Raw genomic sequence first — 22,677 nt, forward strand, 5'->3', positions numbered from 1 at the left:
CAACGGACTGCTCTCTGGCTTGCCTGGCTTGAGTGCCCCAGTCGTCAAAGAGCCTCGCGAAGGCAGTGCTGCGCAGACTCCCTTTGCCAGTCGCACGGCCTCCTTGACTGAAAGAGAACTGCAGTGCCAAAAGGCACCGTGCTGACGACTGGCTCCAGGAGGAGACTCGGGACAGCACTCTCACAGAAGCGAAAGCTAGGCTGTGGGCCCAGCCTGAGGACCAGCACGTTTTCCACACTTAACACAGCTAAGGCATGAGCCAGACGACAGCCTTGGTCACTGAGGCCTATCTAAGGTACTGCCATACTTACCCAGTAGATCCCACGCAGAGGTCCCTGTGCCCAAAAGGGCCTCCATGGAAGGGCCCTGTTCCTCCCGTGTGTTTCCTTGAGGTAATCGGAAACCACTGAGGATAACTACGTGAGCTCAGCTTCGAAACTGGGCGACCCTGGGCAAACCTTATTCCCCTCCGTGGTAGACGAGACAGTTGCGGGTCCTAAGCTGCCTGAAGCACACTCCTCGCGCCCACCTTCTCTTTGCTGCCGGAAGGCCTCACAGAAGAGGCCTGAGTTTACTCGTGACGGAAGCCGTCTGAGTGTACTCGTGTGAGGCCTGCTGCTCTCAGGTCCTCGCTGGGAGCTTCAGCAAGAGCACTCTGGAGCTCGCCGACCAAAGAATTGTGAGCCCCCCCGGCCTCAGGTAAAAGTCCAGATTTCCCCCGTCAGTAACGCCTCGGAGTGCCATAGGAGCGAAGAAGCATGCGTTAACGGGATGCTTCAACAGTGCCTGGGATTTATTTCACGAGACACTGTGCACTCACGTTCGTCGTAACAACTGTCAAAGGGCACTGTATGCCTTCCAACTCCTCTGTTGCGTTTGAGCCACAGGAAGTAAAGGCATTCGTTTGATTCAGCTCCGTGAACGGGCAACGATGATGGCGAAGCGCTGCCCTGTTCGCTCGAAAGCTCTCGTCTGCACGGCCTTCCAACGGCCTCAGGGTACGCAGTTGTAAACAGCCTTACATTCCATGCTGGTGTGCCCCCAATTAGGAATTTGGGCTCTTCTGTGAGACACCCACGTGCGTCCCAAATGAAACCGGGGGGGCTCCCCCAGGACGTCTGCGTACGGCAGTCGGTTGCCAGCTGTTTACTTCCGGCCGGAGAAAGAAAAAGAGGACAGCTTTCCCAGGGACAATTCTGGACCCTTGGGACCATCCAGAGTCACCAAAGCCTAAACTTTGCACGGCCTGGGGAACGCTCTTCCTCATGTCCAGCAATCCCCACGTCAAAACCTTGCTCAGCAGAGGCAGGCACTCTCTCCCTCGTACTAGATAGCTCGGCAGAGCCTTCCGAGAAACATGCTGCGTCATTCAGCTTGAACGTGGGACGCGGAGGGGAGAGTACGCTTTCTGCCCGTTTGGAGGCGCCTTGCGCTTGGCTTCAAAGCTGCCTGAACAGCACTAGCGGCCCGACGTCTCTGCACGGCAGGATTGTCGTTGTGGGCCGAGGCTGCGTGTTCTCTCAAAACGAAAACCGTGCTGGCGATCCCTTTCTAGGAACTCCTCCCACGGCACCACATGTTCAGCTCCGGCCGAACGAGAGGTGACCTCAGGCCTCAAGGTAAGTTCCAGTGTTTCACGTCAGGGGAGTTGGGTGTGCAGTGGTTTCCATGAGGCCATACTCCACCACGGAGTGCCTTAACTCTGCCACGCTCCTGGGGGCGCACAGGATAGGAGCTCGTTCGCCAAGTTCGCAGGATGACTTCTCTCCGTGCCGGAACGGCGGCTCCTGGCTTCTGAGGAACCTTAGCCTCAACAGGGCCCTGGCGAAAGCTCTTCACATTCATAGCAAGGGCAACGGACTGCTCTCTGGCTTGCCTGGCTTGAGTGCCCCAGTCGTCAAAGAGCCTCGCGAAGGCAGTGCTGCGCAGACTCCCTTTGCCAGTCGCACGGCCTCCTTGACTGAAAGAGAACTGCAGTGCCAAAAGGCACCGTGCTGACGACTGGCTCCAGGAGGAGACTCGGGACAGCACTCTCACGGAAGCGAAAGCTAGGCTGTGGGCCCAGCCTGAGGACCAGCACGTTTTCCACACTTAACACAGCTAAGGCATGAGCCAGACGACAGCCTTGGTCACTGAGGCCTATCTAAGGTACTGCCATACTTACCCAGTAGATCCCACGCAGAGGTCCCTGTGCCCAAAAGGGCCTCCATGGAAGGGCCCTGTTCCTCCCGTGTGTTTCCTTGAGGTAATCGGAAACCACTGAGGATAACTACGTGAGCTCAGCTTCGAAACTGGGCGACCCTGGGCAAACCTTATTCCCCTCCGTGGTAGACGAGACAGTTGCGGGTCCTAAGCTGCCTGAAGCACACTCCTCGCGCCCACCTTCTCTTTGCTGCCGGAAGGCCTCACAGAAGAGGCCTGAGTTTACTCGTGACGGAAGCCGTCTGAGTGTACTCGTGTGAGGCCTGCTGCTCTCAGGTCCTTGCTGGGAGCTTCAGCAAGAGCACTCTGGAGCTCGCCGACCAAAGAATTGTGAGCCCCCCCGGCCTCAAGTAAAAGTCCAGATTTCCCCCGTCAGTAACGCCTCGGAGTGCCATAGGAGCGAAGAAGCATGCGTTAACGGGATGCTTCAACAGTGCCTGGGATTTATTTCACGAGACACTGTGCACTCACGTTCGTCGTAACAACTGTCAAAGGGCACTGTATGCCTTCCAACTCCTCTGTTGCGTTTGAGCCACAGGAAGTAAAGGCATTCGTTTGATTCAGCTCCGTGAACGGGCAACGATGATGGCGAAGCGCTGCCCTGTTCGCTCGAAAGCTCTCGTCTGCACGGCCTTCCAACGGCCTCAGGGTACGCAGTTGTAAACAGCCTTACATTCCATGCTGGTGTGCCCCCAATTAGGAATTTGGGCTCTTCTGTGAGACACCCACGTGCGTCCCAAATGAAACCGGGGGGGCTCCCCCAGGACGTCTGCGTACGGCAGTCGGTTGCCAGCTGTTTACTTCCGGCCGGAGAAAGAAAAAGAGGACAGCTTTCCCAGGGACAATTCTGGACCCTTGGGACCATCCAGAGTCACCAAAGCCTAAACTTTGCACGGCCTGGGGAACGCTCTTCCTCATGTCCAGCAATCCCCACGTCAAAACCTTGCTCAGCAGAGGCAGGCACTCTCTCCCTCGTACTAGATAGCTCGGCAGAGCCTTCCGAGAAACATGCTGCGTCATTCAGCTTGAACGTGGGACGCGGAGGGGAGAGTACGCTTTCTGCCCGTTTGGAGGCGCCTTGCGCTTGGCTTCAAAGCTGCCTGAACAGCACTAGCGGCCCGACGTCTCTGCACGGCAGGATTGTCGTTGTGGGCCGAGGCTGCGTGTTCTCTCAAAACGAAAACCGTGCTGGCGATCCCTTTCTAGGAACTCCTCCCACGGCACCACATGTTCAGCTCCGGCCGAACGAGAGGTGACCTCAGGCCTCAAGGTAAGTTCCAGTGTTTCACGTCAGGGGAGTTGGGTGTGCAGTGGTTTCCATGAGGCCATACTCCACCACGGAGTGCCTTAACTCTGCCACGCTCCTGGGGGCGCACAGGATAGGAGCTCGTTCGCCAAGTTCGCAGGATGACTTCTCTCCGTGCCGGAACGGCGGCTCCTGGCTTCTGAGGAACCTTAGCCTCAACAGGGCCCTGGCGAAAGCTCTTCACATTCATAGCAAGGGCAACGGACTGCTCTCTGGCTTGCCTGGCTTGAGTGCCCCAGTCGTCAAAGAGCCTCGCGAAGGCAGTGCTGCGCAGACTCCCTTTGCCAGTCGCACGGCCTCCTTGACTGAAAGAGAACTGCAGTGCCAAAAGGCACCGTGCTGACGACTGGCTCCAGGAGGAGACTCGGGACAGCACTCTCACAGAAGCGAAAGCTAGGCTGTGGGCCCAGCCTGAGGACCAGCACGTTTTCCACACTTAACACAGCTAAGGCATGAGCCAGACGACAGCCTTGGTCACTGAGGCCTATCTAAGGTACTGCCATACTTACCCAGTAGATCCCACGCAGAGGTCCCTGTGCCCAAAAGGGCCTCCATGGAAGGGCCCTGTTCCTCCCGTGTGTTTCCTTGAGGTAATCGGAAACCACTGAGGATAACTACGTGAGCTCAGCTTCGAAACTGGGCGACCCTGGGCAAACCTTATTCCCCTCCGTGGTAGACGAGACAGTTGCGGGTCCTAAGCTGCCTGAAGCACACTCCTCGCGCCCACCTTCTCTTTGCTGCCGGAAGGCCTCACAGAAGAGGCCTGAGTTTACTCGTGACGGAAGCCGTCTGAGTGTACTCGTGTGAGGCCTGCTGCTCTCAGGTCCTTGCTGGGAGCTTCAGCAAGAGCACTCTGGAGCTCGCCGACCAAAGAATTGTGAGCCCCCCCGGCCTCAAGTAAAAGTCCAGATTTCCCCCGTCAGTAACGCCTCGGAGTGCCATAGGAGCGAAGAAGCATGCGTTAACGGGATGCTTCAACAGTGCCTGGGATTTATTTCACGAGACACTGTGCACTCACGTTCGTCGTAACAACTGTCAAAGGGCACTGTATGCCTTCCAACTCCTCTGTTGCGTTTGAGCCACAGGAAGTAAAGGCATTCGTTTGATTCAGCTCCGTGAACGGGCAACGATGATGGCGAAGCGCTGCCCTGTTCGCTCGAAAGCTCTCGTCTGCACGGCCTTCCAACGGCCTCAGGGTACGCAGTTGTAAACAGCCTTACATTCCATGCTGGTGTGCCCCCAATTAGGAATTTGGGCTCTTCTGTGAGACACCCACGTGCGTCCCAAATGAAACCGGGGGGGCTCCCCCAGGACGTCTGCGTACGGCAGTCGGTTGCCAGCTGTTTACTTCCGGCCGGAGAAAGAAAAAGAGGACAGCTTTCCCAGGGACAATTCTGGACCCTTGGGACCATCCAGAGTCACCAAAGCCTAAACTTTGCACGGCCTGGGGAACGCTCTTCCTCATGTCCAGCAATCCCCACGTCAAAACCTTGCTCAGCAGAGGCAGGCACTCTCTCCCTCGTACTAGATAGCTCGGCAGAGCCTTCCGAGAAACATGCTGCGTCATTCAGCTTGAACGTGGGACGCGGAGGGGAGAGTACGCTTTCTGCCCGTTTGGAGGCGCCTTGCGCTTGGCTTCAAAGCTGCCTGAACAGCACTAGCGGCCCGACGTCTCTGCACGGCAGGATTGTCGTTGTGGGCCGAGGCTGCGTGTTCTCTCAAAACGAAAACCGTGCTGGCGATCCCTTTCTAGGAACTCCTCCCACGGCACCACATGTTCAGCTCCGGCCGAACGAGAGGTGACCTCAGGCCTCAAGGTAAGTTCCAGTGTTTCACGTCAGGGGAGTTGGGTGTGCAGTGGTTTCCATGAGGCCATACTCCACCACGGAGTGCCTTAACTCTGCCACGCTCCTGGGGGCGCACAGGATAGGAGCTCGTTCGCCAAGTTCGCAGGATGACTTCTCTCCGTGCCGGAACGGCGGCTCCTGGCTTCTGAGGAACCTTAGCCTCAACAGGGCCCTGGCGAAAGCTCTTCACATTCATAGCAAGGGCAACGGACTGCTCTCTGGCTTGCCTGGCTTGAGTGCCCCAGTCGTCAAAGAGCCTCGCGAAGGCAGTGCTGCGCAGACTCCCTTTGCCAGTCGCACGGCCTCCTTGACTGAAAGAGAACTGCAGTGCCAAAAGGCACCGTGCTGACGACTGGCTCCAGGAGGAGACTCGGGACAGCACTCTCACAGAAGCGAAAGCTAGGCTGTGGGCCCAGCCTGAGGACCAGCACGTTTTCCACACTTAACACAGCTAAGGCATGAGCCAGACGACAGCCTTGGTCACTGAGGCCTATCTAAGGTACTGCCATACTTACCCAGTAGATCCCACGCAGAGGTCCCTGTGCCCAAAAGGGCCTCCATGGAAGGGCCCTGTTCCTCCCGTGTGTTTCCTTGAGGTAATCGGAAACCACTGAGGATAACTACGTGAGCTCAGCTTCGAAACTGGGCGACCCTGGGCAAACCTTATTCCCCTCCGTGGTAGACGAGACAGTTGCGGGTCCTAAGCTGCCTGAAGCACACTCCTCGCGCCCACCTTCTCTTTGCTGCCGGAAGGCCTCACAGAAGAGGCCTGAGTTTACTCGTGACGGAAGCCGTCTGAGTGTACTCGTGTGAGGCCTGCTGCTCTCAGGTCCTTGCTGGGAGCTTCAGCAAGAGCACTCTGGAGCTCGCCGACCAAAGAATTGTGAGCCCCCCCGGCCTCAAGTAAAAGTCCAGATTTCCCCCGTCAGTAACGCCTCGGAGTGCCATAGGAGCGAAGAAGCATGCGTTAACGGGATGCTTCAACAGTGCTTGGGATTTATTTCACGAGACACTGTGCACTCACGTTCGTCGTAACAACTGTCAAAGGGCACTGTATGCCTTCCAACTCCTCTGTTGCGTTTGAGCCACAGGAAGTAAAGGCATTCGTTTGATTCAGCTCCGTGAACGGGCAACGACGATGGCGAAGCGCTGCCCTGTTCGCTCGAAAGCTCTCGTCTGCACGGCCTTCCAACGGCCTCAGGGTACGCAGTTGTAAACAGCCTTACATTCCATGCTGGTGTGCCCCCAATTAGGAATTTGGGCTCTTCTGTGAGACACCCACGTGCGTCCCAAATGAAACCGGGGGGGCTCCCCCAGGACGTCTGCGTACGGCAGTCGGTTGCCAGCTGTTTACTTCCGGCCGGAGAGAGAAAAAGAGGACAGCTTTCCCAGGGACAATTCTGGACCCTTGGGACCATCCAGAGTCACCAAAGCCTAAACTTTGCACGGCCTGGGGAACGCTCTTCCTCATGTCCAGCAATCCCCACGTCAAAACCTTGCTCAGCAGAGGCAGGCACTCTCTCCCTCGTACTAGATAGCTCGGCAGAGCCTTCCGAGAAACATGCTGCGTCATTCAGCTTGAACGTGGGACGCGGAGGGGAGAGTACGCTTTCTGCCCGTTTGGAGGCGCCTTGCGCTTGGCTTCAAAGCTGCCTGAACAGCACTAGCGGCCCGACGTCTCTGCACGGCAGGATTGTCGTTGTGGGCCGAGGCTGCGTGTTCTCTCAAAACGAAAACCGTGCTGGCGATCCCTTTCTAGGAACTCCTCCCACGGCACCACATGTTCAGCTCCGGCCGAACGAGAGGTGACCTCAGGCCTCAAGGTAAGTTCCAGTGTTTCACGTCAGGGGAGTTGGGTGTGCAGTGGTTTCCATGAGGCCATACTCCACCACGGAGTGCCTTAACTCTGCGACGCTCCTGGGGGCGCACAGGATAGGAGCTCGTTCGCCAAGTTCGCAGGATGACTTCTCTCCGTGCCGGAACGGCGGCTCCTGGCTTCTGAGGAACCTTAACCTCAACAGGGCCCTGGCGAAAGCTCTTCACATTCATAGCAAGGGCAACGGACTGCTCTCTGGCTTGCCTGGCTTGAGTGCCCCAGTCGTCAAAGAGCCTCGCGAAGGCAGTGCTGCGCAGACTCCCTTTGCCAGTCGCACGGCCTCCTTGACTGAAAGAGAACTGCAGTGCCAAAAGGCACCGTGCTGACGACTGGCTCCAGGAGGAGACTCGGGACAGCACTCTCACAGAAGCGAAAGCTAGGCTGTGGGCCCAGCCTGAGGACCAGCACGTTTTCCACACTTAACACAGCTAAGGCATGAGCCAGACGACAGCCTTGGTCACTGAGGCCTATCTAAGGTACTGCCATACTTACCCAGTAGATCCCACGCAGAGGTCCCTGTGCCCAAAAGGGCCTCCATGGAAGGGCCCTGTTCCTCCCGTGTGTTTCCTTGAGGTAATCGGAAACCACTGAGGATAACTACGTGAGCTCAGCTTCGAAACTGGGCGACCCTGGGCAAACCTTATTCCCCTCCGTGGTAGACGAGACAGTTGCGGGTCCTAAGCTGCCTGAAGCACACTCCTCGCGCCCACCTTCTCTTTGCTGCCGGAAGGCCTCACAGAAGAGGCCTGAGTTTACTCGTGACGGAAGCCGTCTGAGTGTACTCGTGTGAGGCCTGCTGCTCTCAGGTCCTTGCTGGGAGCTTCAGCAAGAGCACTCTGGAGCTCGCCGACCAAAGAATTGTGAGCCCCCCCGGCCTCAAGTAAAAGTCCAGATTTCCCCCGTCAGTAACGCCTCGGAGTGCCATAGGAGCGAAGAAGCATGCGTTAACGGGATGCTTCAACAGTGCCTGGGATTTATTTCACGAGACACTGTGCACTCACGTTCGTCGTAACAACTGTCAAAGGGCACTGTATGCCTTCCAACTCCTCTGTTGCGTTTGAGCCACAGGAAGTAAAGGCATTCGTTTGATTCAGCTCCGTGAACGGGCAACGACGATGGCGAAGCGCTGCCCTGTTCGCTCGAAAGCTCTCGTCTGCACGGCCTTCCAACGGCCTCAGGGTACGCAGTTGTAAACAGCCTTACATTCCATGCTGGTGTGCCCCCAATTAGGAATTTGGGCTCTTCTGTGAGACACCCACGTGCGTCCCAAATGAAACCGGGGGGGCTCCCCCAGGACGTCTGCGTACGGCAGTCGGTTGCCAGCTGTTTACTTCCGGCCGGAGAAAGAAAAAGAGGACAGCTTTCCCAGGGACAATTCTGGACCCTTGGGACCATCCAGAGTCACCAAAGCCTAAACTTTGCACGGCCTGGGGAACGCTCTTCCTCATGTCCAGCAATCCCCACGTCAAAACCTTGCTCAGCAGAGGCAGGCACTCTCTCCCTCGTACTAGATAGCTCGGCAGAGCCTTCCGAGAAACATGCTGCGTCATTCAGCTTGAACGTGGGACGCGGAGGGGAGAGTACGCTTTCTGCCCGTTTGGAGGCGCCTTGCGCTTGGCTTCAAAGCTGCCTGAACAGCACTAGCGGCCCGACGTCTCTGCACGGCAGGATTGTCGTTGTGGGCCGAGGCTGCGTGTTCTCTCAAAACGAAAACCGTGCTGGCGATCCCTTTCTAGGAACTCCTCCCACGGCACCACATGTTCAGCTCCGGCCGAACGAGAGGTGACCTCAGGCCTCAAGGTAAGTTCCAGTGTTTCACGTCAGGGGAGTTGGGTGTGCAGTGGTTTCCATGAGGCCATACTCCACCACGGAGTGCCTTAACTCTGCGACGCTCCTGGGGGCCCACAGGATAGGAGCTCGTTCGCCAAGTTCGCAGGATGACTTCTCTCTGTGCCGGAACGGCGGCTCCTGGCTTCTGAGGAACCTTAGCCTCAACAGGGCCCTGGCGAAAGCTCTTTACATTCATAGCAAGGGCAACGGACTGCTCTCTGGCTTGCCTGGCTTGAGTGCCCCAGTCGTCAAAGAGCCTCGCGAAGGCAGTGCTGCGCAGACTCCCTTTGCCAGTCGCACGGCCTCCTTGACTGAAAGAGAACTGCAGTGCCAAAAGGCACCGTGCTGACGACTGGCTCCAGGAGGAGACTCGGGACAGCACTCTCACAGAAGCGAAAGCTAGGCTGTGGGCCCAGCCTGAGGACCAGCACGTTTTCCACACTTAACACAGCTAAGGCATGAGCCAGACGACAGCCTTGGTCACTGAGGCCTATCTAAGGTACTGCCATACTTACCCAGTAGATCCCACGCAGAGGTCCCTGTGCCCAAAAGGGCCTCCATGGAAGGGCCCTGTTCCTCCCGTGTGTTTCCTTGAGGTAATCGGAAACCACTGAGGATAACTACGTGAGCTCAGCTTCGAAACTGGGCGACCCTGGGCAAACCTTATTCCCCTCCGTGGTAGACGAGACAGTTGCGGGTCCTAAGCTGCCTGAAGCACACTCCTCGCGCCCACCTTCTCTTTGCTGCCGGAAGGCCTCACAGAAGAGGCCTGAGTTTACTCGTGACGGAAGCCGTCTGAGTGTACTCGTGTGAGGCCTGCTGCTCTCAGGTCCTCGCTGGGAGCTTCAGCAAGAGCACTCTGGAGCTCGCCGACCAAAGAATTGTGAGCCCCCCCGGCCTCAGGTAAAAGTCCAGATTTCCCCCGTCAGTAACGCCTCGGAGTGCCATAGGAGCGAAGAAGCATGCGTTAACGGGATGCTTCAACAGTGCCTGGGATTTATTTCACGAGACACTGTGCACTCACGTTCGTCGTAACAACTGTCAAAGGGCACTGTATGCCTTCCAACTCCTCTGTTGCGTTTGAGCCACAGGAAGTAAAGGCATTCGTTTGATTCAGCTCCGTGAACGGGCAACGATGATGGCGAAGCGCTGCCCTGTTCGCTCGAAAGCTCTCGTCTGCACGGCCTTCCAACGGCCTCAGGGTACGCAGTTGTAAACAGCCTTACATTCCATGCTGGTGTGCCCCCAATTAGGAATTTGGGCTCTTCTGTGAGACACCCACGTGCGTCCCAAATGAAACCGGGGGGGCTCCCCCAGGACGTCTGCGTACGGCAGTCGGTTGCCAGCTGTTTACTTCCGGCCGGAGAGAGAAAAAGAGGACAGCTTTCCCAGGGACAATTCTGGACCCTTGGGACCATCCAGAGTCACCAAAGCCTAAACTTTGCACGGCCTGGGGAACGCTCTTCCTCATGTCCAGCAATCCCCACGTCAAAACCTTGCTCAGCAGAGGCAGGCACTCTCTCCCTCGTACTAGATAGCTCGGCAGAGCCTTCCGAGAAACATGCTGCGTCATTCAGCTTGAACGTGGGACGCGGAGGGGAGAGTACGCTTTCTGCCCGTTTGGAGGCGCCTTGCGCTTGGCTTCAAAGCTGCCTGAACAGCACTAGCGGCCCGACGTCTCTGCACGGCAGGATTGTCGTTGTGGGCCGAGGCTGCGTGTTCTCTCAAAACGAAAACCGTGCTGGCGATCCCTTTCTAGGAACTCCTCCCACGGCACCACATGTTCAGCTCCGGCCGAACGAGAGGTGACCTCAGGCCTCAAGGTAAGTTCCAGTGTTTCACGTCAGGGGAGTTGGGTGTGCAGTGGTTTCCATGAGGCCATACTCCACCACGGAGTGCCTTAACTCTGCCACGCTCCTGGGGGCGCACAGGATAGGAGCTCGTTCGCCAAGTTCGCAGGATGACTTCTCTCCGTGCCGGAACGGCGGCTCCTGGCTTCTGAGGAACCTTAGCCTCAACAGGGCCCTGGCGAAAGCTCTTCACATTCATAGCAAGGGCAACGGACTGCTCTCTGGCTTGCCTGGCTTGAGTGCCCCAGTCGTCAAAGAGCCTCGCGAAGGCAGTGCTGCGCAGACTCCCTTTGCCAGTCGCACGGCCTCCTTGACTGAAAGAGAACTGCAGTGCCAAAAGGCACCGTGCTGACGACTGGCTCCAGGAGGAGACTCGGGACAGCACTCTCACGGAAGCGAAAGCTAGGCTGTGGGCCCAGCCTGAGGACCAGCACGTTTTCCACACTTAACACAGCTAAGGCATGAGCCAGACGACAGCCTTGGTCACTGAGGCCTATCTAAGGTACTGCCATACTTACCCAGTAGATCCCACGCAGAGGTCCCTGTGCCCAAAAGGGCCTCCATGGAAGGGCCCTGTTCCTCCCGTGTGTTTCCTTGAGGTAATCGGAAACCACTGAGGATAACTACGTGAGCTCAGCTTCGAAACTGGGCGACCCTGGGCAAACCTTATTCCCCTCCGTGGTAGACGAGACAGTTGCGGGTCCTAAGCTGCCTGAAGCACACTCCTCGCGCCCACCTTCTCTTTGCTGCCGGAAGGCCTCACAGAAGAGGCCTGAGTTTACTCGTGACGGAAGCCGTCTGAGTGTACTCGTGTGAGGCCTGCTGCTCTCAGGTCCTTGCTGGGAGCTTCAGCAAGAGCACTCTGGAGCTCGCCGACCAAAGAATTGTGAGCCCCCCCGGCCTCAAGTAAAAGTCCAGATTTCCCCCGTCAGTAACGCCTCGGAGTGCCATAGGAGCGAAGAAGCATGCGTTAACGGGATGCTTCAACAGTGCCTGGGATTTATTTCACGAGACACTGTGCACTCACGTTCGTCGTAACAACTGTCAAAGGGCACTGTATGCCTTCCAACTCCTCTGTTGCGTTTGAGCCACAGGAAGTAAAGGCATTCGTTTGATTCAGCTCCGTGAACGGGCAACGATGATGGCGAAGCGCTGCCCTGTTCGCTCGAAAGCTCTCGTCTGCACGGCCTTCCAACGGCCTCAGGGTACGCAGTTGTAAACAGCCTTACATTCCATGCTGGTGTGCCCCCAATTAGGAATTTGGGCTCTTCTGTGAGACACCCACGTGCGTCCCAAATGAAACCGGGGGGGCTCCCCCAGGACGTCTGCGTACGGCAGTCGGTTGCCAGCTGTTTACTTCCGGCCGGAGAAAGAAAAAGAGGACAGCTTTCCCAGGGACAATTCTGGACCCTTGGGACCATCCAGAGTCACCAAAGCCTAAACTTTGCACGGCCTGGGGAACGCTCTTCCTCATGTCCAGCAATCCCCACGTCAAAACCTTGCTCAGCAGAGGCAGGCACTCTCTCCCTCGTACTAGATAGCTCGGCAGAGCCTTCCGAGAAACATGCTGCGTCATTCAGCTTGAACGTGGGACGCGGAGGGGAGAGTACGCTTTCTGCCCGTTTGGAGGCGCCTTGCGCTTGGCTTCAAAGCTGCCTGAACAGCACTAGCGGCCCGACGTCTCTGCACGGCAGGATTGTCGTTGTGGGCCGAGGCTGCGTGTTCTCTCAAAACGAAAACCGTGCTGGCGATCCCTTTCTAGGAACTCCTCCCACGGCACCACATGTTCAGCTCCGGCCGAACGAGAGGTGACCTCAGGCCTCAAGGTAAGTTCCAGTGTTTCACGTCAGGGGAGTTGGGTGTGCAGTGGTTTCCATGAGGCCATACTCCACCACGGAGTGCCTTAACTCTGCCACGCTCCTGGGGGCGCACAGGATAGGAGCTCGTTCGCCAAGTTCGCAGGATGACTTCTCTCCGTGCCGGAACGGCGGCTCCTGGCTTCTGAGGAACCTTAGCCTCAACAGGGCCCTGGCGAAAGCTCTTCACATTCATAGCAAGGGCAACGGACTGCTCTCTGGCTTGCCTGGCTTGAGTGCCCCAGTCGTCAAAGAGCCTCGCGAAGGCAGTGCTGCGCAGACTCCCTTTGCCAGTCGCACGGCCTCCTTGACTGAAAGAGAACTGCAGTGCCAAAAGGCACCGTGCTGACGACTGGCTCCAGGAGGAGACTCGGGACAGCACTCTCACAGAAGCGAAAGCTAGGCTGTGGGCCCAGCCTGAGGACCAGCACGTTTTCCACACTTAACACAGCTAAGGCATGAGCCAGACGACAGCCTTGGTCACTGAGGCCTATCTAAGGTACTGCCATACTTACCCAGTAGATCCCACGCAGAGGTCCCTGTGCCCAAAAGGGCCTCCATGGAAGGGCCCTGTTCCTCCCGTGTGTTTCCTTGAGGTAATCGGAAACCACTGAGGATAACTACGTGAGCTCAGCTTCGAAACTGGGCGACCCTGGGCAAACCTTATTCCCCTCCGTGGTAGACGAGACAGTTGCGGGTCCTAAGCTGCCTGAAGCACACTCCTCGCGCCCACCTTCTCTTTGCTGCCGGAAGGCCTCACAGAAGAGGCCTGAGTTTACTCGTGACGGAAGCCGTCTGAGTGTACTCGTGTGAGGCCTGCTGCTCTCAGGTCCTTGCTGGGAGCTTCAGCAAGAGCACTCTGGAGCTCGCCGACCAAAGAATTGTGAGCCCCCCCGGCCTCAAGTAAAAGTCCAGATTTCCCCCGTCAGTAACGCCTCGGAGTGCCATAGGAGCGAAGAAGCATGCGTTAACGGGATGCTTCAACAGTGCCTGGGATTTATTTCACGAGACACTGTGCACTCACGTTCGTCGTAACAACTGTCAAAGGGCACTGTATGCCTTCCAACTCCTCTGTTGCGTTTGAGCCACAGGAAGTAAAGGCATTCGTTTGATTCAGCTCCGTGAACGGGCAACGATGATGGCGAAGCGCTGCCCTGTTCGCTCGAAAGCTCTCGTCTGCACGGCCTTCCAACGGCCTCAGGGTACGCAGTTGTAAACAGCCTTACATTCCATGCTGGTGTGCCCCCAATTAGGAATTTGGGCTCTTCTGTGAGACACCCACGTGCGTCCCAAATGAAACCGGGGGGGCTCCCCCAGGACGTCTGCGTACGGCAGTCGGTTGCCAGCTGTTTACTTCCGGCCGGAGAAAGAAAAAGAGGACAGCTTTCCCAGGGACAATTCTGGACCCTTGGGACCATCCAGAGTCACCAAAGCCTAAACTTTGCACGGCCTGGGGAACGCTCTTCCTCATGTCCAGCAATCCCCACGTCAAAACCTTGCTCAGCAGAGGCAGGCACTCTCTCCCTCGTACTAGATAGCTCGGCAGAGCCTTCCGAGAAACATGCTGCGTCATTCAGCTTGAACGTGGGACGCGGAGGGGAGAGTACGCTTTCTGCCCGTTTGGAGGCGCCTTGCGCTTGGCTTCAAAGCTGCCTGAACAGCACTAGCGGCCCGACGTCTCTGCACGGCAGGATTGTCGTTGTGGGCCGAGGCTGCGTGTTCTCTCAAAACGAAAACCGTGCTGGCGATCCCTTTCTAGGAACTCCTCCCACGGCACCACATGTTCAGCTCCGGCCGAACGAGAGGTGACCTCAGGCCTCAAGGTAAGTTCCAGTGTTTCACGTCAGGGGAGTTGGGTGTGCAGTGGTTTCCATGAGGCCATACTCCACCACGGAGTGCCTTAACTCTGCCACGCTCCTGGGGGCGCACAGGATAGGAGCTCGTTCGCCAAGTTCGCAGGATGACTTCTCTCCGTGCCGGAACGGCGGCTCCTGGCTTCTGAGGAACCTTAGCCTCAACAGGGCCCTGGCGAAAGCTCTTCACATTCATAGCAAGGGCAACGGACTGCTCTCTGGCTTGCCTGGCTTGAGTGCCCCAGTCGTCAAAGAGCCTCGCGAAGGCAGTGCTGCGCAGACTCCCTTTGCCAGTCGCACGGCCTCCTTGACTGAAAGAGAACTGCAGTGCCAAAAGGCACCGTGCTGACGACTGGCTCCAGGAGGAGACTCGGGACAGCACTCTCACAGAAGCGAAAGCTAGGCTGTGGGCCCAGCCTGAGGACCAGCACGTTTTCCACACTTAACACAGCTAAGGCATGAGCCAGACGACAGCCTTGGTCACTGAGGCCTATCTAAGGTACTGCCATACTTACCCAGTAGATCCCACGCAGAGGTCCCTGTGCCCAAAAGGGCCTCCATGGAAGGGCCCTGTTCCTCCCGTGTGTTTCCTTGAGGTAATCGGAAACCACTGAGGATAACTACGTGAGCTCAGCTTCGAAACTGGGCGACCCTGGGCAAACCTTATTCCCCTCCGTGGTAGACGAGACAGTTGCGGGTCCTAAGCTGCCTGAAGCACACTCCTCGCGCCCACCTTCTCTTTGCTGCCGGAAGGCCTCACAGAAGAGGCCTGAGTTTACTCGTGACGGAAGCCGTCTGAGTGTACTCGTGTGAGGCCTGCTGCTCTCAGGTCCTTGCTGGGAGCTTCAGCAAGAGCACTCTGGAGCTTGCCGACCAAAGAATTGTGAGCCCCCCCGGCCTCAAGTAAAAGTCCAGATTTCCCCCGTCAGTAACGCCTCGGAGTGCCATAGGAGCGAAGAAGCATGCGTTAACGGGATGCTTCAACAGTGCTTGGGATTTATTTCACGAGACACTGTGCACTCACGTTCGTCGTAACAACTGTCAAAGGGCACTGTATGCCTTCCAACTCCTCTGTTGCGTTTGAGCCACAGGAAGTAAAGGCATTCGTTTGATTCAGCTCCGTGAACGGGCAACGACGATGGCGAAGCGCTGCCCTGTTCGCTCGAAAGCTCTCGTCTGCACGGCCTTCCAACGGCCTCAGGGTACGCAGTTGTAAACAGCCTTACATTCCATGCTGGTGTGCCCCCAATTAGGAATTTGGGCTCTTCTGTGAGACACCCACGTGCGTCCCAAATGAAACCGGGGGGGCTCCCCCAGGACGTCTGCGTACGGCAGTCGGTTGCCAGCTGTTTACTTCCGGCCGGAGAAAGAAAAAGAGGACAGCTTTCCCAGGGACAATTCTGGACCCTTGGGACCATCCAGAGTCACCAAAGCCTAAACTTTGCACGGCCTGGGGAACGCTCTTCCTCATGTCCAGCAATCCCCACGTCAAAACCTTGCTCAGCAGAGGCAGGCACTCTCTCCCTCGTACTAGATAGCTCGGCAGAGCCTTCCGAGAAACATGCTGCGTCATTCAGCTTGAACGTGGGACGCGGAGGGGAGAGTACGCTTTCTGCCCGTTTGGAGGCGCCTTGCGCTTGGCTTCAAAGCTGCCTGAACAGCACTAGCGGCCCGACGTCTCTGCACGGCAGGATTGTCGTTGTGGGCCGAGGCTGCGTGTTCTCTCAAAACGAAAACCGTGCTGGCGATCCCTTTCTAGGAACTCCTCCCACGGCACCACATGTTCAGCTCCGGCCGAACGAGAGGTGACCTCAGGCCTCAAGGTAAGTTCCAGTGTTTCACGTCAGGGGAGTTGGGTGTGCAGTGGTTTCCATGAGACCATACTCCACCACGGAGTGCCTTAACTCTGCGACGCTCTTGGGGGCGCACAGGATAGGAGCTCGTTCGCCAAGTTCGCAGGATGACTTCTCTCCGTGCCGGAACGGCGGCTCCTGGCTTCTGAGGAACCTTAACCTCAACAGGGCCCTGGCGAAAGCTCTTCACATTCATAGCAAGGGCAACGGACTGCTCTCTGGCTTGCCTGGCTTGAGTGCCCCAGTCGTCAAAGAGCCTCGCGAAGGCAGTGCTGCACAGACTCCCTTTGCCAGTCGCACGGCCTCCTTGACTGAAAGAGAACTGCAGTGCCAAAAGGCACCGTGCTGACGACTGGCTCCAGGAGGAGACTCGGGACAGCACTCTCACAGAAGCGAAAGCTAGGCTGTGGGCCCAGCCTGAGGACCAGCACGTTTTCCACACTTAACACAGCTAAGGCATGAGCCAGACGACAGCCTTGGTCACTGAGGCCTATCTAAGGTACTGCCATACTTACCCAGTAGATCCCACGCAGAGGTCCCTGTGCCCAAAAGGGCCTCCATGGAAGGGCCCTGTTCCTCCCGTGTGTTTCCTTCAGGTAATCGGAAACCACTGAGGATAACTACGTGAGCTCAGCTTCGAAACTGGGCGACCCTGGGCAAACCTTATTCCCCTCCGTGGTAGACGAGACAGTTGCGGGTCCTAAGCTGCCTGAAGCACACTCCTCGCGCCCACCTTCTCTTTGCTGCCGGAAGGCCTCACAGAAGAGGCCTGAGTTTACTCGTGATGGAAGCCGTCTGAGTGTACTCGTGTGAGGCCTGCTGCTCTCAGGTCCTCGCTGGGAGCTTCAGCAAGAGCACTCTGGAGCTCGCCGACCAAAGAATTGTGAGCCCCCCCGGCCTCAAGTAAAAGTCCAGATTTCCCCCGTCAGTAACGCCTCGGAGTGCCATAGGAGCGAAGAAGCATGCGTTAACGGGATGCTTCAACAGTGCCTGGGATTTATTTCACGAGACACTGTGCACTCACGTTCGTCGTAACAACTGTCAAAGGGCACTGTATGCCTTCCAACTCCTCTGTTGCGTTTGAGCCACAGGAAGTAAAGGCATTCGTTTGATTCAGCTCCGTGAACGGGCAACGACGATGGCGAAGCGCTGCCCTGTTCGCTCGAAAGCTCTCGTCTGCACGGCCTTCCAACGGCCTCAGGGTACGCAGTTGTAAACAGCCTTACATTCCATGCTGGTGTGCCCCCAATTAGGAATTTGGGCTCTTCTGTGAGACACCCACGTGCGTCCCAAATGAAACCGGGGGGGCTCCCCCAGGACGTCTGCGTACGGCAGTCGGTTGCCAGCTGTTTACTTCCGGCCGGAGAAAGAAAAAGAGGACAGCTTTCCCAGGGACAATTCTGGACCCTTGGGACCATCCAGAGTCACCAAAGCCTAAACTTTGCACGGCCTGGGGAACGCTCTTCCTCATGTCCAGCAATCCCCACGTCAAAACCTTGCTCAGCAGAGGCAGGCACTCTCTCCCTCGTACTAGATAGCTCGGCAGAGCCTTCCGAGAAACATGCTGCGTCATTCAGCTTGAACGTGGGACGCGGAGGGGAGAGTACGCTTTCTGCCCGTTTGGAGGCGCCTTGCGCTTGGCTTCAAAGCTGCCTGAACAGCACTAGCGGCCCGACGTCTCTGCACGGCAGGATTGTCGTTGTGGGCCGAGGCTGCGTGTTCTCTCAAAACGAAAACCGTGCTGGCGATCCCTTTCTAGGAACTCCTCCCACGGCACCACATGTTCAGCTCCGGCCGAACGAGAGGTGACCTCAGGCCTCAAGGTAAGTTCCAGTGTTTCACGTCAGGGGAGTTGGGTGTGCAGTGGTTTCCATGAGACCATACTCCACCACGGAGTGCCTTAACTCTGCGACGCTCTTGGGGGCGCACAGGATAGGAGCTCGTTCGCCAAGTTCGCAGGATGACTTCTCTCCGTGCCGGAACGGCGGCTCCTGGCTTCTGAGGAACCTTAACCTCAACAGGGCCCTGGCGAAAGCTCTTCACATTCATAGCAAGGGCAACGGACTGCTCTCTGGCTTGCCTGGCTTGAGTGCCCCAGTCGTCAAAGAGCCTCGCGAAGGCAGTGCTGCGCAGACTCCCTTTGCCAGTCGCACGGCCTCCTTGACTGAAAGAGAACTGCAGTGCCAAAAGGCACCGTGCTGACGACTGGCTCCAGGAGGAGACTCGGGACAGCACTCTCACAGAAGCGAAAGCTAGGCTGTGGGCCCAGCCTGAGGACCAGCACGTTTTCCACACTTAACACAGCTAAGGCATGAGCCAGACGACAGCCTTGGTCACTGAGGCCTATCTAAGGTACTGCCATACTTACCCAGTAGATCCCACGCAGAGGTCCCTGTGCCCAAAAGGGCCTCCATGGAAGGGCCCTGTTCCTCCCGTGTGTTTCCTTGAGGTAATCGGAAACCACTGAGGATAACTACGTGAGCTCAGCTTCGAAACTGGGCGACCCTGGGCAAACCTTATTCCCCTCCGTGGTAGACGAGACAGTTGCGGGTCCTAAGCTGCCTGAAGCACACTCCTCGCGCCCACCTTCTCTTTGCTGCCGGAAGGCCTCACAGAAGAGGCCTGAGTTTACTCGTGATGGAAGCCGTCTGAGTGTACTCGTGTGAGGCCTGCTGCTCTCAGGTCCTCGCTGGGAGCTTCAGCAAGAGCACTCTGGAGCTCGCCGACCAAAGAATTGTGAGCCCCCCCGGCCTCAAGTAAAAGTCCAGATTTCCCCCGTCAGTAACGCCTCGGAGTGCCATAGGAGCGAAGAAGCATGCGTTAACGGGATGCTTCAACAGTGCCTGGGATTTATTTCACGAGACACTGTGCACTCACGTTCGTCGTAACAACTGTCAAAGGGCACTGTATGCCTTCCAACTCCTCTGTTGCGTTTGAGCCACAGGAAGTAAAGGCATTCGTTTGATTCAGCTCCGTGAACGGGCAACGACGATGGCGAAGCGCTGCCCTGTTCGCTCGAAAGCTCTCGTCTGCACGGCCTTCCAACGGCCTCAGGGTACGCAGTTGTAAACAGCCTTACATTCCATGCTGGTGTGCCCCCAATTAGGAATTTGGGCTCTTCTGTGAGACACCCACGTGCGTCCCAAATGAAACCGGGGGGGCTCCCCCAGGACGTCTGCGTACGGCAGTCGGTTGCCAGCTGTTTACTTCCGGCCGGAGAGAGAAAAAGAGGACAGCTTTCCCAGGGACAATTCTGGACCCTTGGGACCATCCAGAGTCACCAAAGCCTAAACTTTGCACGGCCTGGGGAACGCTCTTCCTCATGTCCAGCAATCCCCACGTCAAAACCTTGCTCAGCAGAGGCAGGCGCTCTCTCCCTCGTACTAGATAGCTCGGCAGAGCCTTCCGAGAAACATGCTGCGTCATTCAGCTTGAACGTGGGACGCGGAGGGGAGAGTACGCTTTCTGCCCGTTTGGAGGCGCCTTGCGCTTGGCTTCAAAGCTGCCTGAACAGCACTAGCGGCCCGACGTCTCTGCACGGCAGGATTGTCGTTGTGGGCCGAGGCTGCGTGTTCTCTCAAAACGAAAACCGTGCTGGCGATCCCTTTCTAGGAACTCCTCCCACGGCACCACATGTTCAGCTCCGGCCGAACGAGAGGTGACCTCAGGCCTCAAGGTAAGTTCCAGGGTTTCACGTCAGGGGAGTTGGGTGTGCAGTGGTTTCCATGAGGCCATACTCCACCACGGAGTGCCTTAACTCTGCCACGCTCCTGGGGGCGCACAGGATAGGAGCTCGTTCGCCAAGTTCGCAGGATGACTTCTCTCCGTGCCGGAACGGCGGCTCCTGGCTTCTGAGGAACCTTAGCCTCAACAGGGCCCTGGCGAAAGCTCTTCACATTCATAGCAAGGGCAACGGACTGCTCTCTGGCTTGCCTGGCTTGAGTGCCCCAGTCGTCAAAGAGCCTCGCGAAGGCACTGCTGCGCAGACTCCCTTTGCCAGTCGCACGGCCTCCTTGACTGAAAGAGAACTGCAGTGCCAAAAGGCACCGTGCTGACGACTGGCTCCAGGAGGAGACTCGGGACAGCACTCTCACAGAAGCGAAAGCTAGGCTGTGGGCCCAGCCTGAGGACCAGCACGTTTTCCACACTTAACACAGCTAAGGCATGAGCCAGACGACAGCCTTGGTCACTGAGGCCTATCTAAGGTACTGCCATCCTTACCCAGTAGATCCCACGCAGAGGTCCCTGTGCCCAAAAGGGCCTCCATGGAAGGGCCCTGTTCCTCCCGTGTGTTTCCTTCAGGTAATCGGAAACCACTGAGGATAACTACGTGAGCTCAGCTTCGAAACTGGGCGACCCTGGGCAAACCTTATTCCCCTCCGTGGTAGACGAGACAGTTGCGGGTCCTAAGCTGCCTGAAGCACACTCCTCGCGCCCACCTTCTCTTTGCTGCCGGAAGGCCTCACAGAAGAGGCCTGAGTTTACTCGTGACGGAAGCCGTCTGAGTGTACTCGTGTGAGGCCTGCTGCTCTCAGGTCCTTGCTGGGAGCTTCAGCAAGAGCACTCTGGAGCTCGCCGACCAACGAATTGTGAGCCCCCCCGGCCTCAAGTAAAAGTCCAGATTTCCCCCGTCAGTAACGCCTCGGAGTGCCATAGGAGCGAAGAAGCATGCGTTAACGGGATGCTTCAACAGTGCCTGGGATTTATTTCACGAGACACTGTGCACTCACGTTCGTCGTAACAACTGTCAAAGGGCACTGTATGCCTTCCAACTCCTCTGTTGCGTTTGAGCCACAGGAAGTAAAGGCATTCGTTTGATTCAGCTCCGTGAACGGGCAACGATGATGGCGAAGCGCTGCCCTGTTCGCTCGAAAGCTCTCGTCTGCACGGCCTTCCAACGGCCTCAGGGTACGCAGTTGTAAACAGCCTTACATTCCATGCTGGTGTGCCCCCAATTAGGAATTTGGGCTCTTCTGTGAGACACCCACGTGCGTCCCAAATGAAACCGGGGGGGCTCCCCCAGGACGTCTGCGTACGGCAGTCGGTTGCCAGCTGTTTACTTCCGGCCGGAGAAAGAAAAAGAGGACAGCTTTCCCAGGGACAATTCTGGACCCTTGGGACCATCCAGAGTCACCAAAGCCTAAACTTTACACGGCCTGGGGAACGCTCTTCCTCATGTCCAGCAATCCCCACGTCAAAACCTTGCTCAGCAGAGGCAGGCACTCTCTCCCTCGTACTAGATAGCTCGGCAGAGCCTTCCGAGAAACATGCTGCGTCATTCAGCTTGAACGTGGGACGCGGAGGGGAGAGTACGCTTTCTGCCCGTTTGGAGGCGCCTTGCGCTTGGCTTCAAAGCTGCCTGAACAGCACTAGCGGCCCGACGTCTCTGCACGGCAGGATTGTCGTTGTGGGCCGAGGCTGCGTGTTCTCTCAAAACGAAAACCGTGCTGGCGATCCCTTTCTAGGAACTCCTCCCAAGGCACCACATGTTCAGCTCCGGCCGAACGAAAGGTGACCTCAGGCCTCAAGGTAAGTTCCAGTGTTTCACGTCAGGGGAGTTGGGTGTGCAGTGGTTTCCATGAGGCCATACTCCACCACGGAGTGCCTTAACTCTGCCACGCTCCTGGGGGCCCACAGGATAGGAGCTCGTTCGCCAAGTTCGCAGGATGACTTCTCTCCGTGCCGGAACGGCGGCTCCTGGCTTCTGAGGAACCTTAGCCTCAACAGGGCCCTGGCGAAAGCTCTTCACATTCATAGCAAGGGCAACGGACTGCTCTCTGGCTTGCCTGGCTTGAGTGCCCCAGTCGTCAAAGAGCCTCGCGAAGGCAGTGCTGCGCAGACTCCCTTTGCCAGTCACACGGCCTCCTTGACTGAAAGAGAACTGCAGTGCCAAAAGGCACCGTGCTGACGACTGGCTCCAGGAGGAGACTCGGGACAGCACTCTCACAGAAGCGAAAGCTAGGCTGTGGGCCCAGCCTGAGGACCAGCACGTTTTCCACACTTAACACAGCTAAGGCATGAGCCAGACGACAGCCTTGGTCACTGAGGCCTATCTAAGGTACTGCCATACTTACCCAGTAGATCCCACGCAGAGGTCCCTGTGCCCAAAAGGGCCTCCATGGAAGGGCCCTGTTCCTCCCGTGTGTTTCCTTGAGGTAATCGGAAACCACTGAGGATAACTACGTGAGCTCAGCTTCGAAACTG

At 57.2% G+C, this 22,677-nt stretch overlaps 1 protein-coding gene across 16 annotated transcripts in view; it reads left to right on the forward strand.

The window, feature by feature from the left end:
* The window catches only part of LOC117199207 (uncharacterized), a 1,082,321-nt gene that overhangs the window by 558,134 nt on the left and 501,510 nt on the right, over nt 1-22,677 (forward strand). The window lies entirely within an intron of this gene.

This window comes from Orcinus orca, chromosome 13 (genome assembly GCF_937001465.1).
Source record: "Orcinus orca chromosome 13, mOrcOrc1.1, whole genome shotgun sequence".
Lineage (NCBI taxonomy): Eukaryota > Metazoa > Chordata > Mammalia > Artiodactyla > Delphinidae > Orcinus > Orcinus orca.